Source organism: Falco cherrug, chromosome 2 (assembly GCF_023634085.1).
Source record: "Falco cherrug isolate bFalChe1 chromosome 2, bFalChe1.pri, whole genome shotgun sequence".
Taxonomy (NCBI): domain Eukaryota; kingdom Metazoa; phylum Chordata; class Aves; order Falconiformes; family Falconidae; genus Falco; species Falco cherrug.
Genome location: NC_073698.1, coordinates 52,008,616 through 52,020,370, shown reverse-complemented (window position 1 = coordinate 52,020,370; position 11,755 = coordinate 52,008,616).

Genomic DNA, 11,755 nt, shown 5'->3' with positions numbered 1-11,755 from the left:
GCTAGTCTCTTCTTTTTGAAAATAAGGCCACTAATTTATGTACTTAAATTAGAACAAAAACTTATTACCATTCTACCTCTTTACTCAGATATCAAGATAAGAATTGATACAGCTGTAGAAGTCATAAGGGATGCAAAGCTCTGTCAGTCCATTTCTCTGTCCTTGTGAAATTTTACATTTAAAGACCCAATATTTATTTGGATTACTTTATTTAGAGCTTAACAGGAATAGTGTTATATATTCCCTCAGCTAGTTATAATGCTGCAATTAACAATACAAATGTTTTCCTAAATTCTGTTGGTATCACTTCTGTGCTTGTCCTCTTTTATAATTGGTTTTAAGGTTCAGATAAGGAATACTTTTCTTTGATGTTTTCACAAGTGGGAAAAAATTATTTGCCTTTTTGTGCATATCTTAATAGAAGGTAAACAATTTTAATAGGCTGTGGGATTGCTAATTAGAGCTAATTGTGACTTGACTGACCTATCTTGACAGTAAGTAACTTACAAAACTTGTTTTCTTCTCAAAGTGAGGATTTGTTTGCATGAATAACTTTTATACACTGAACCTCAGAGACAGAGTGTTTGGCTGTGATTCTCTGAATTTGTTAGTTTGTACTTCATAACTTCTTATCCACTTATAAAACAACGGCAAAACTCAGACTCATCACTTGTGTATTGAAACATGTACTTTCTTATTCTGTTGCTGTCTACAAAATCGGAGACTAGCACAGAGTCTCTAGTGAATCAAATTCTGAATATCATGGATAAATTGTTCTCTGTACAAACACAGAAAAAAAGTCAAAAGGGAATTACGAAATCCCAAAATCTTAAGTGTAATGTAGATCAGTGCAAATTACTAAAATGAAATTATGGACTTTTCTAGATCAATAGAAAACCTCTCCTATTTCACTAGACAGTTTTTCCCCCAATTTGTGTTGTGTTTCTATAAAAGAGCCCTGTCAAGTGCTTAATGTTTTCCATAAGAGATGCCTATTGCCATATGGCATTCTGAACTTTTTGGACATTTTTTGGAACATTTGTATTACATTCTTTTGACATAGTGGCTGTTGTAACTGAATGTAGCCCACCCAACAGTACCACCCAGACATATGAGACCTGATTACACCTGCCCAGTTTGAACTGACTAGCTTGACTCAGTATGATCTGGATAGCAAAGACAATTTTTTTTTTTTTCGTAACATACTTAGGCAGCAACCTAAAGAATGACAGAAACTAGAGATGTAACCACTATTTGGCCCCATGGATGGAGAAAGTCAAAGAGATTGGCCCAGAGTAATTGGAATAGCAAAGCCATTGGTTGTTTATGCTGATAGGAAGCAATAAATAGTTAAAACAATATCTCCCGTGGGGGAGAGGGTAACATAGTACACAGTATTCAGTGCAGAATTTATACAGAAGTTGAAAACCAAGGAGAGGACTTCTGCCATGTAGGGGCTGAACTTTGGCCAAGGATCAGTTGGAGTGAATGTCTTGCTTTGTTGGGTCATTGGCTTTGAACTGATTTCAGCTTGACAGATGGCACTGGCGATGCAATTTGTAGGATGAATATATGTAGTGTGATGACCTTGGCTGGACACCAGGTGCACACCAAGCCACTTTATCTCTCCCATCCTCAGCTGGGCAGTGGAGAGGAAATACAATGACAGGATCATGGGTCAAGATAAGAACAGGGAGATAACCAGGCAATTACCATCATGGGCAAAAAAAGACTCAATTTGGGGAATTACTTCAATGTATTACCAATCAAATCATAGTAAGATAATGAGAAAATAAAAAATAAATTTTAAACCCCCTTCACCCACCAATCAATTCTTCCTGGATCAACTTTTCTCAAATACTGTAACTCCTCTGCCTGAGTGGCACTGGGGGATGGGGAATGGGGGATGGGGGTTACAGTCAGTTCATCACATGTTGTTTCTTCAGCTCATTCCTCCACAGGGGGAGGACATTGTAGGTCCCTTCCAACTGAAATTCAACTGAAGGTTGAACTGCAGGTTCACTGAACTGCAGGTGGCTACTACTCCATCATGGACCTCCATGGGCTGCAGAGGCACAGCCTGTCTCACCATGGTCTTCACCACGGGCTGCAGGGGAATCTCTGCTCCAGTGCCAGGAGCACCTCCTGCCCCTGCTTCTGCACTGACCTTGGCGTATGCAGAGTTGTTGCTCTCACATATTCTGACTCCTGTCACCAGCTAGAGTCACACAGATTTTTTTCCCTGCTTCTTAAACAGATTGGCTCAGCTTCAGCCAGCAGTGGGTTGGTCCTTCTTTGAGCCAGCTGACACTGGCATTCTCACAGAAGCCACCCCTGTAGCCCTGCCGCTAACAAAGCCTTACCACAGAAACCCAATATAGTGTAACAGGTGGAAGTCAATCACTATCCTGCAAACACAGCAGTGATTTCTATATACCTGTTATACCATTCTACCAAGCAAATAAACTAGATTCTGTGTCCCTGAATGGTGTAGTCTAGCAGCTGTAGCAGCTACCTTACCTCATCTTTCCATGACAAGTTATCATAAACTGTGTTAAAACCTGACTGATAATAACAGGCTATTCAAATAGAAACTGTACAAATTTTGACACATGACTAAAAATGTGTTACTAACTTGTAAAACTACTGTCTCCCCCAACACCACCAACAAAAAAATTGGATGCAGTATTTCTAGAAAGCATCTGAAAGCTATATGGGTTAGGAAAACATTAATGAAAATCTAAGACTTTAAATAAATTAATAGAAATCCAAACAATCTGAAGAATGAAACTACAGGAGCTGTGTGAGATGTCTGAAAATAGGTTCAAGCATTGATCCTGAGCTCTTCAAAGACAATGCATAATCACACTTCCAGAAACTAACTAACTAACTAACTAACTAGTGGACAAAGTGTGGTTTTATTTGGTAAGTAGATGAATATACAAAACCGTGACAACATTAGAAGAAAAGTATGTTCTTCTGTTAATTTCCCACTAGTTGAAAGTAGGAGTTTCATGATAAGGAGAAAGGAATGTGAACTTTCTAAGAATTCTTAAATCAAAAGACCTGTAATTTTAATAATTTTCAACAAAATGTAAATTATACATAAATTATACTCACATTGTGTGTGGCTTTTTTTCCATGCTGTTTTTACTAAAGCCAATTTTTAAGACAGAAAATTAATTATAAACAAAATCCCAGGCAGACATAGTAAATTTCAAATCCTGTTTCTTTAACAGACAATTATTGCATGATTCTGTTGTGTATAACATTTAGGAAAACCTGATTAGATTAATCCATTAACTGACAAAAGACCTGGTTTTTAAAAATATCTGTAAGTGCACTCACTGAGAATATGTGGATGGCTTTAAAAAAATATCAATATAGTTTATGTGTACAATTTGGTTTTAACAAAGAATAAGCTAGCTCCTTCAAAAAAACCCAACAAAAATACTCCCAGAAAATGCTTACAAGTCTACTTAACTTCCTATGACATGATGACTTAATTTCTCATCACTGCCCTGTCCCAACGTATGGATCTGTTCTAGAAATACAGAACAGCTCAGACCTTACAGATCAGTGTTTGCTTCTAGGAATGAGTAAGTTTGTTCATTATATATCTATATCAGTATGTGTAACAGACACCTACAGGGGGTGGAAGTAAGGAAAGGTATATGGGATGAATACAGAGAAGTTGTCCAAGCATGCAGGGATCAGGTTAGGAAAGCTAAAGCCCTGAGAGAATTAAATCTGGCCAGTGACGTCAAGGAGAACAAAAAAAGATTGTATAGGTGTTTGAGGTGCTGGTGGACAAAAAAACTCAACATGGCCTCACAATGTACGCTTGCAGCCCAGAAAGCAAACCGAATCCTGGGGTGCACCAAAAGAAGTGTGGCCAGCAGGTCGAGGGAGGTGATTCTCCCCCTCTACTCAGCCCTCATGAGACCTCACCTGGATTCCTGTGTTCATCTCCAGGCCCCCTGCTGTGATGAGAGACGGGACGCTGTATGATGCAAACAAATGTTAGTTTTTGTAAGCATTATAAAAAACAAGGTATAAGTAACAGAACAAATAAAAAAGCAACTAAGACATATACAATTGTCTTTACTAAACTTTTTAACCATCCCAAAATGCCCCAGCCACTAAACAGTTTATCTAACCAATCCCAAGCATCACTCTGTTGGAGATGGGAAATTCCATCCTTCAATTGTTGGATGCTTGCATGAATCAACTCTGAATGATCTGAAAGGTTCATGCTATTCGTTGATCGAGAGGAGGATCGGAGTCCTCACCGGATGATTGTGGTAGGGATTCATGGAAGGGTCGTACGTTCTTCGCCGGAATGCACCTGAGGCCTTTTTCTGTGGAAACACAAGCATAACCTCTTCCCCATGTCACAAGAGGGTATGGTCCCATAATCTTACCTGTTTCTAGATCACGGACCAACACTGGAGGTTTAATTTGTGCCGCAAGTGAAGCATTCACATTAAAATGCCGAACTATTGGAGGATTATTATCTATTAAAGAACAATTCAAAAAATTGAAAACATATAGAGCTTTCTTTAGTCATTCCTCAGGGATTGCAGTCCCCATTCCCCTTTTTGTTGTTGTAGTAAGTGTTTCAAAGACTGATGAAAGCGTTCAATCAAAGATTGACCTGTAGGGGAATGAGGAGTACCAGTAATGTGAGTTATGCCCCATGAGTCAAGTAAGTCCTTTGTTGCAGCTGAGATATATGCGGGACCATTGTCCATTTTTATTTGGGAGGGTATGCCCAAGGTGGCAAAAGCATGCATCAAATGCTTGCGGACATCGCGAGCTTTCTGTCCTGTGTGACAAGAAGAAAACAGAGCACCTGAAAAGGTGTCAATAGAGGAATGGACATATTTTAATTTACCAAACTCTGGATAATGTGTAATGTCCATTTGCCATAGTTGTAAGCTCTGTAGTCCTCTACGATTAACCCCTCCTGCTACGGATGGAAAAGAATGCCTTTGGCAGTCAGGACATATGGCAATAATATTAGACACTTGATGGGAGGTAAGCCCAAACTTCCATTTGAGACCTCCAGCATTGTGGTGAAAGAAAGAATGGTTTAGTTTAGCCTGTGCTAGACGATCTGGTAGGACTTGTACTGGTAATGTGAGCATGTCAGCTTGTCGATTCCCTTCTGTAATAAAGCCAGGTAAAGAGGTTTGTGCCCTGACATGCATGACAAAATAGGGGTGAGGGCGAGAGTCTAAGAGAAAGACAAGCTCTTGTAATAAGGCAAACAGTTCATAATGTGAGACATCACGTAGGACAGATGCTTCAGATCGTTCTACAATCCCTGCAACATAAGCTGAATCAGTAACAAGATTAAGTGGTGTGGACCACCTTCCAGTTCCACTATCTGAGGAGATCCAGGAACAGTTTCTATGTCCGAGTCCCATCGTCCACACTGGTCATCCCACCATAAAATGACTGATTTGTGCGATTTTCCAGACCCGTCTGTAAACACAGTAAAAGCTTGTAATAGCTGATCACTCCTTTTTGGCTTGGATATTAAATGAAAGTCAATATTAAGCAGCTTATTTGAAGGTGTGTGGGATGTGAGTTGACCTGCGTAGTCCGCCAATGCCATAACAAAGGCATCTGACTGCTGATAAAGCCATTGTAAATACATGCTTCTCACAGGTAAACAGATACGAGCAAAATCTACTCCTGATAGTGTTAACAAGCATTGTCTGAATTTAATTATCAGTAAAGCAAACATCTCATGCTGTGTCGAAATAGTTTTTGTAGGTTGATTTGCTAAAAAACCCCATTTGATAAGCAACGGAGGGTCTGATTTCTGAGAATCCCATTGAAATATTAATGCATGAGGCTGTCGAGCAGGATTCAAAATAATCAAATGAAAAGGTAATTCAGGAGCCCACCGATGTACTTGTCTGTGAGTGACTGCCGTAGCAACCTTTTGCAAAGAGTCAATGGCTTCTGGACTAAGACTGCGGGGGGAACACAAGTCAGTATTCCCTTTGAGCAGTTCAAATAAAGGACTTAGGACTGCATTAGAAATTCCCAGCAGCGGCCGGACCCAATTAATTGTTCCCAGCAATTTCTGTACATCATGAAAGTTTTTTATGTCTGTCTGTATCTGTAAAGGCTGGGGAACTATAGTTTGAATTCTTATACGCCATCCTAAGTACTTCCATGGGGGTATTTTTTGAATTTTTTCTGGCACAATAAAGAGGCCTGCTGAATTAACAGCAGCTGCGACAACGGCTACAGCTTCCTCTGTGACCTCGTGATGTTGTGCAGCCACTAGGATGTCATCCATATAATGGTACAATAGGGTGTTAGGCATTGCAGCCCTAACAGGGTTAAGTATCTTAGCTACTACATACCACTGGCAGATTGTGGGACTGTTCTTCATTCCTTGTGGCAGCACAACCCACTGGTATCTTAGCAATGGGGCTTGCATGTTGACGCTAGGGACTGAAAAGGCAAATTTAGGAGCATCATCTGGGTGTAGTGGGATATTAAAAAAACAGTCTTTGAGATCAATAACAGTCAAATGCCAATGCCAAAGAATCATAATGGGGGACGGGAGCCCTGGCTGGAGGGCTCCCATGTCTTCCATAGCGTCATTAATTTTTCTGAGATCACGGAGCAAGCGCCACTTGCCAGTTTGTTTTTTAATAACAAAAACAGGTGAATTCCAGGGGCTTGTAGAGGGTACAATATGTCCTTTGGACAGTTGCTCTGAGACTAAATTTTGGAGTGCACAAAGTTTCTCCAGAGGGAGGGGCCACTGAGCCACCCAAATGGGAGCATCAGTTTTCCAGGTTATTTTTAGGGTGTCGCGCACTTCAATGGCCCCATCTAAAAATGGGTTTGGATAGACATTCCCCATTGTGACAATGCATCGCGTCCCCACAAAACCATAGGGACTGGTAACACAAAAGGTTTAGCAGAAGCCACATGTCCCTCCGGTCCCTGAATTCGAATTAGTCCTAAACTTTGACGGCTGTTACTGGTCCCCCCAATCCCAGCCAGCGTCTGAGAGACATTAGTCAGTGGCCATTGTGGAGGCCATTTAGCTTGAGAAATTACTGTGATGTCAGCTCCAGTATCAATAATCCCACTTAACACTATTTGCTGTTTTTTGCAGATAAGAGTACATTGAACATACAGGCCATGTCTGAGAAATAGATTGCACCCGTACAATTTGCAGATTCCCTGTAGATCCAAACCCTCCCCACCTTTGATGAGATTGGCTGGGGATGGAGGAATTTGCCCGCACTGGAATCAATATCAATTGTGCTATACGGCTACCTTTTGGTATTGTGCAGGGAGGAAACAGGGTCCATGCCATAATCTTAATTTCATCAGTACTGTCAGAGTCAATGACCCCTGGCAGTACAAAAAGTCCCGAAAATGTTGTAGAGGATCTACCTAACAATAACGCTTGTGTTTTAGGGGGTAAGTGTCCCAAGAAATCTGTGGATAATAAGTGAACCAAGGGATCGAGTAACGTTACTGTGTGGGAGGTTGCCAGGTCCGGTCCGGTGCTGCCTGAGGTTGCTGGATGAAGACTCGAGGTGCTGTTGCTTCCCTCCATCAGGGTTGGAATGTCGGCTGCGGCACTTGTGTCTGCGCACATCTCTGCCCCGCGCTCTGCGATCGGTTTCCCTGTATTGGTTGACCTTGGAAATCATACTTAAAATGACATTGATTAGAATGATGACGCCCTTTTCGGCATACAGGGCAGTACCCAGGGGCTTGGTGACTAGCCCCTTTATTCATAGCCAGACAATTCGTTTTTAAGTGACCTGGTTTGCCATAGCCGTAACAAATTACCTTTCCTGACGGACCACGTACAGCTGCAAAAGCAGCAGCCAAAACCTCAAATTTGTGATCCACAGTGCTGATTCTATTGCAGGCTTCTATCATTTCAATCAATGTGGGGTTTGGATTAGGAAGAGATTTCAACAGTTTTTTGCAATCTACATTAGCATTTTCCACAGCTAATTTCAATAACAATATTTCCCGCACTTCCGCGTTACCCACCTGATGCTCTAAAGCATGTTTTAGTCTATCAATAAATTCGATATAGGACTCACAGGGTCCTTGAGTAATAGTTATAAAAGCTTTCTGCGGATTTTGTGAGTCAGGGATTTTAAGAAGAGCCTTTTTTGTTTCCTCACAGACTGCTTCAAGAGCCTCCCAAGGGATATCCCGAGCTTGGGCTGCCGGATCAGAGTGCCAACCTGTACCAGTAAGGTGTTCTATGGACAGCACAGCCATAGCTGCATTTCCGTGATCCACATAGGTGAGGAGGAGCACCTGAAGCCCCCCCCTCCAATGTGAGTCCCATAACACGTATTGAGTCGGAGTTAATAACAGCCGCCCTAGAGACTTAAGATCATGAGTCATAACAGATGTATCAAATACAGAAGACAACAGACTCACAAAATAAGGAGAGGAAAGCCCGTGCTCGGTAACAGTGCGACGCAGTTCCTTAATTACTGGAAAAGACAAAGCCTCCCATCGTGCCCCCCGACCCTGATAAAGCACGGGGGCCACTATTGTTTTAGCAATGTCCAGGTCTCCTTCTTTCAAGGCTTGGCGCCTTTAGCTAGCCCACACATTGTGTGGGGTGGGCGGGTATAAATCTGGCTCCTTTTCAGGGTCCACCAGCCCCAGGTCAAAGGGGTCTTCCTCTGGGGCGTAACCCACGGCAAAAACCTTCAAGGGGTTGGGTGGTTTCAGGTCCCCCGGCGGTAATGGAGGTGCTGTAGGAAAGTTTCCTTCCCCCTCTGCTTTCTCTCTGTAACATTTTTCCTGTGCTTTCAAAACCTCAAAAATGCTTCTCCACCATGGGAGCATGCGCTGTGCTTCAGCATCCCCCGATATAGCCACATCCCATAATTTTACCCCCACATCCTCACAAAGTTCCTGCGTAAAAATATTAGATGCAGTTAAAGCGGGAACTTTCACCTGTACCCATCTAAGGAGTGCCTTGAGATCATGCCCAGGAATATTCTTTTCATGCTTATTAAGGAGAGCTTTCATAAGCTTATATACGTCTCTTTCAGGGGAAGACGCCTGATTCCCCATGATTCCCACAGCTCACCTCTAAATTCCAGAGGGACTATTTTTCAAATCCTACTTCCTTTCAGCAGCTCGTTCAACATTCTGTGGGACTCGCGACCTGCTGCTCAGCCTGGCAGTTCATAAACCCATCATGTCAGGGTCACCAATTTGCTGCGATGAGAGACGGGATGCTGTTTGATGCAAACAAATGTCGATTTATTGTACAGAAGCACGAGTTTATATATACTTTCGGAAGTTGTGCGTTTTAAACAGATTGGTTCTTTAAGCTAAGCATTGCATACTAGGCAATCCCTGATTGGTGGTTAACTACCATCAATTAACAGCAAGGTGTTATCTCTCCTTGGCGTCATCCTTGGTGCCATCCATCTCCCACTTCCTTATCCTCTCTCAGCATGACTCATCATGTTAATTGTTGTGTCTATTCACACTCCTTGTCCTCCCAGGGTTTGTGACCTACAAGCTCGAGCACATTCCCCTCAGCTAACTGATTGCCATGCATGGTCCTAGTTTCCAGCCTGCTTCTGCAGCCCTCAACATAAGAGGAACATGGACCTGTTGGAGCAAGGCCAGATGAGGGCCGTGAAGATGATGAGAGGGCTGGAGCACCTCTCCTGTGAAGACAGGCTGAGAGAGTTGGGGTTGTTCAGCCTGGAGAAGAGAAGGCTCCAGGGAGACCTTATAGCAGCCTTCCAGTAGCTAAAGCAAGAAAACTGGAGAGGGAGTTTTTACGAGGGCGTGTAGTGATAGGACAAGAGGCAATGTCTTTAGCATCAGGTAGATTTAAGTTAGATATTAGGAAGACATTCTTTACTGCGAGGGTGGTGAGACCCTGGAACAGGTTGCCCAGAGAAGCTGTGGATGCCCCATCCCTGGCAGTGTTCAAGGCCAGGCTGGACGGGGCTTTGAGCAGCATGGTCTAGTGGAAGGTTTCCCTGCCCATGGCAGGGGAGTTGGGACTAGATGATCTTTTACATCCCTTTCCAACCCAAACCATTCTATGATTCTATGATTCTATCTGTTGCTCTATAGCATGTCTGGAGAGATTTGTGTAGTTGGCATTGTCGTGTCTGGTGTCATTGCAGACAAGGAGCTAGAATGTGTATTCCCAAAAAGCCCCCCAAGAAAGGATGCCCTTAAGCCAAAGTCAACTTAGAAATAAGCATCTGGAACTCAAAGAAAAAAATATAACAAGCTTCAAATGTTGCACAGTTATAGCTATGTTACACTTGTAAATATCTATCTTTATAAATTTTATAGCTCATTATGCAGAGGTTTTAAGAAGCAAAAATATTTTGAGTTGATAACAAAGATAATTACTGTGTATTATATTACAAATTTATATAATATAATTATATTTACGATCAAGAAAGAGTGCACAGAATAGATATATCAATACATATTTAATCTCCTTTTTTGATTGTGTCATGTACCTGCATGTTATTTTCTGTGTAATTCAGAAAAAAACCTGAGTTTGTAGGGTCTGAAAAATGAACTCTTACAGGTTAGCAGGATGTAGCTAGGTCAGGATCCCTGGAGAATGGGTAAAACTGAATTGAACTGACACAAAGTACTTCCTTCCACACAGTTAGCATCAGTGATACCATGGTAGTTATGTATTCTATTTACTCTTACTGATTTCAAAACTTCTCTGTTCTTGCGTATGTTTCATATCAACGAAAGAAAGGATGAATATGAGCATTTAAATAAAAATGAAAACTAGTAAAGGGGAGAATATAAACTAATGGATAAATTCATGGACTTCAGAGTGCATAAATAAATGTAATTATATATTTATAAAGAAAATTCAAGGTCAAAAATGAAGAATGAACCATTTCTTCATTTGATCATTGGGTAGTTAAACTGTCTGCATGTATTATTTCAACAACTGAGATACATGAAACAGCTTGAGATTAATTTCTGTGGAAGATGGTTGTAAATGGTGCAGTTGTCCAAAGAACTCAGAAAATAGAAGCACTGGCAACCCACGCGGGGATTATAGATGACCAAAAGATGAATCAGCATTTTTTCAAAACGTTTGCGTTAACATCAAGAAAAATAAGTGTTCCAGTCCTGTACATAGTGAAGTACCAAAATCAAAATACCTTTCCTGTGTGGACTTAGTGCAAGAATACAATGAATAGTCAGAGAGAAGTTCTGTCAGGAAAAAGCAGACGAGAAAAAATTTGTCCTGGACAATTGAATTATTTTCTTAATTTTTTTTGACTGAACTTCTTCGTGCCTTGTGCAGATTATCCATAGGTTTTTAGTCTTAGCAATGTTTGATGGGCTAATTTAACCTTATTTTTACATTGCCTGTCTTGTTTATCTCCTCCCATTCTTTGGTTCTTTTAAACTCCTTCATTCATTTTATCTCTTCCTAAGTAACCTCTCTGCTAAAACCATGTGTAGTCATAATTTTTTTATTCATTTTTCCAGAGGCTACTAGAACATAAACCTGTGGTCACCATGGGATTGGGGCTTTTCATCTGGGCTTTTCCAGGAAGTGTGCATCTTTAGGTAACTTAATGTAGAGGATAAATTGCAGAAAGGAAAGCTTTGAAGTAGTTTTGATGTAAATCATAAAGAACACATTGTCTCAATATGGACTTATACAGAAATCTTTGAAACTAAACCAGAATGAATTCTGTAAAGCTTA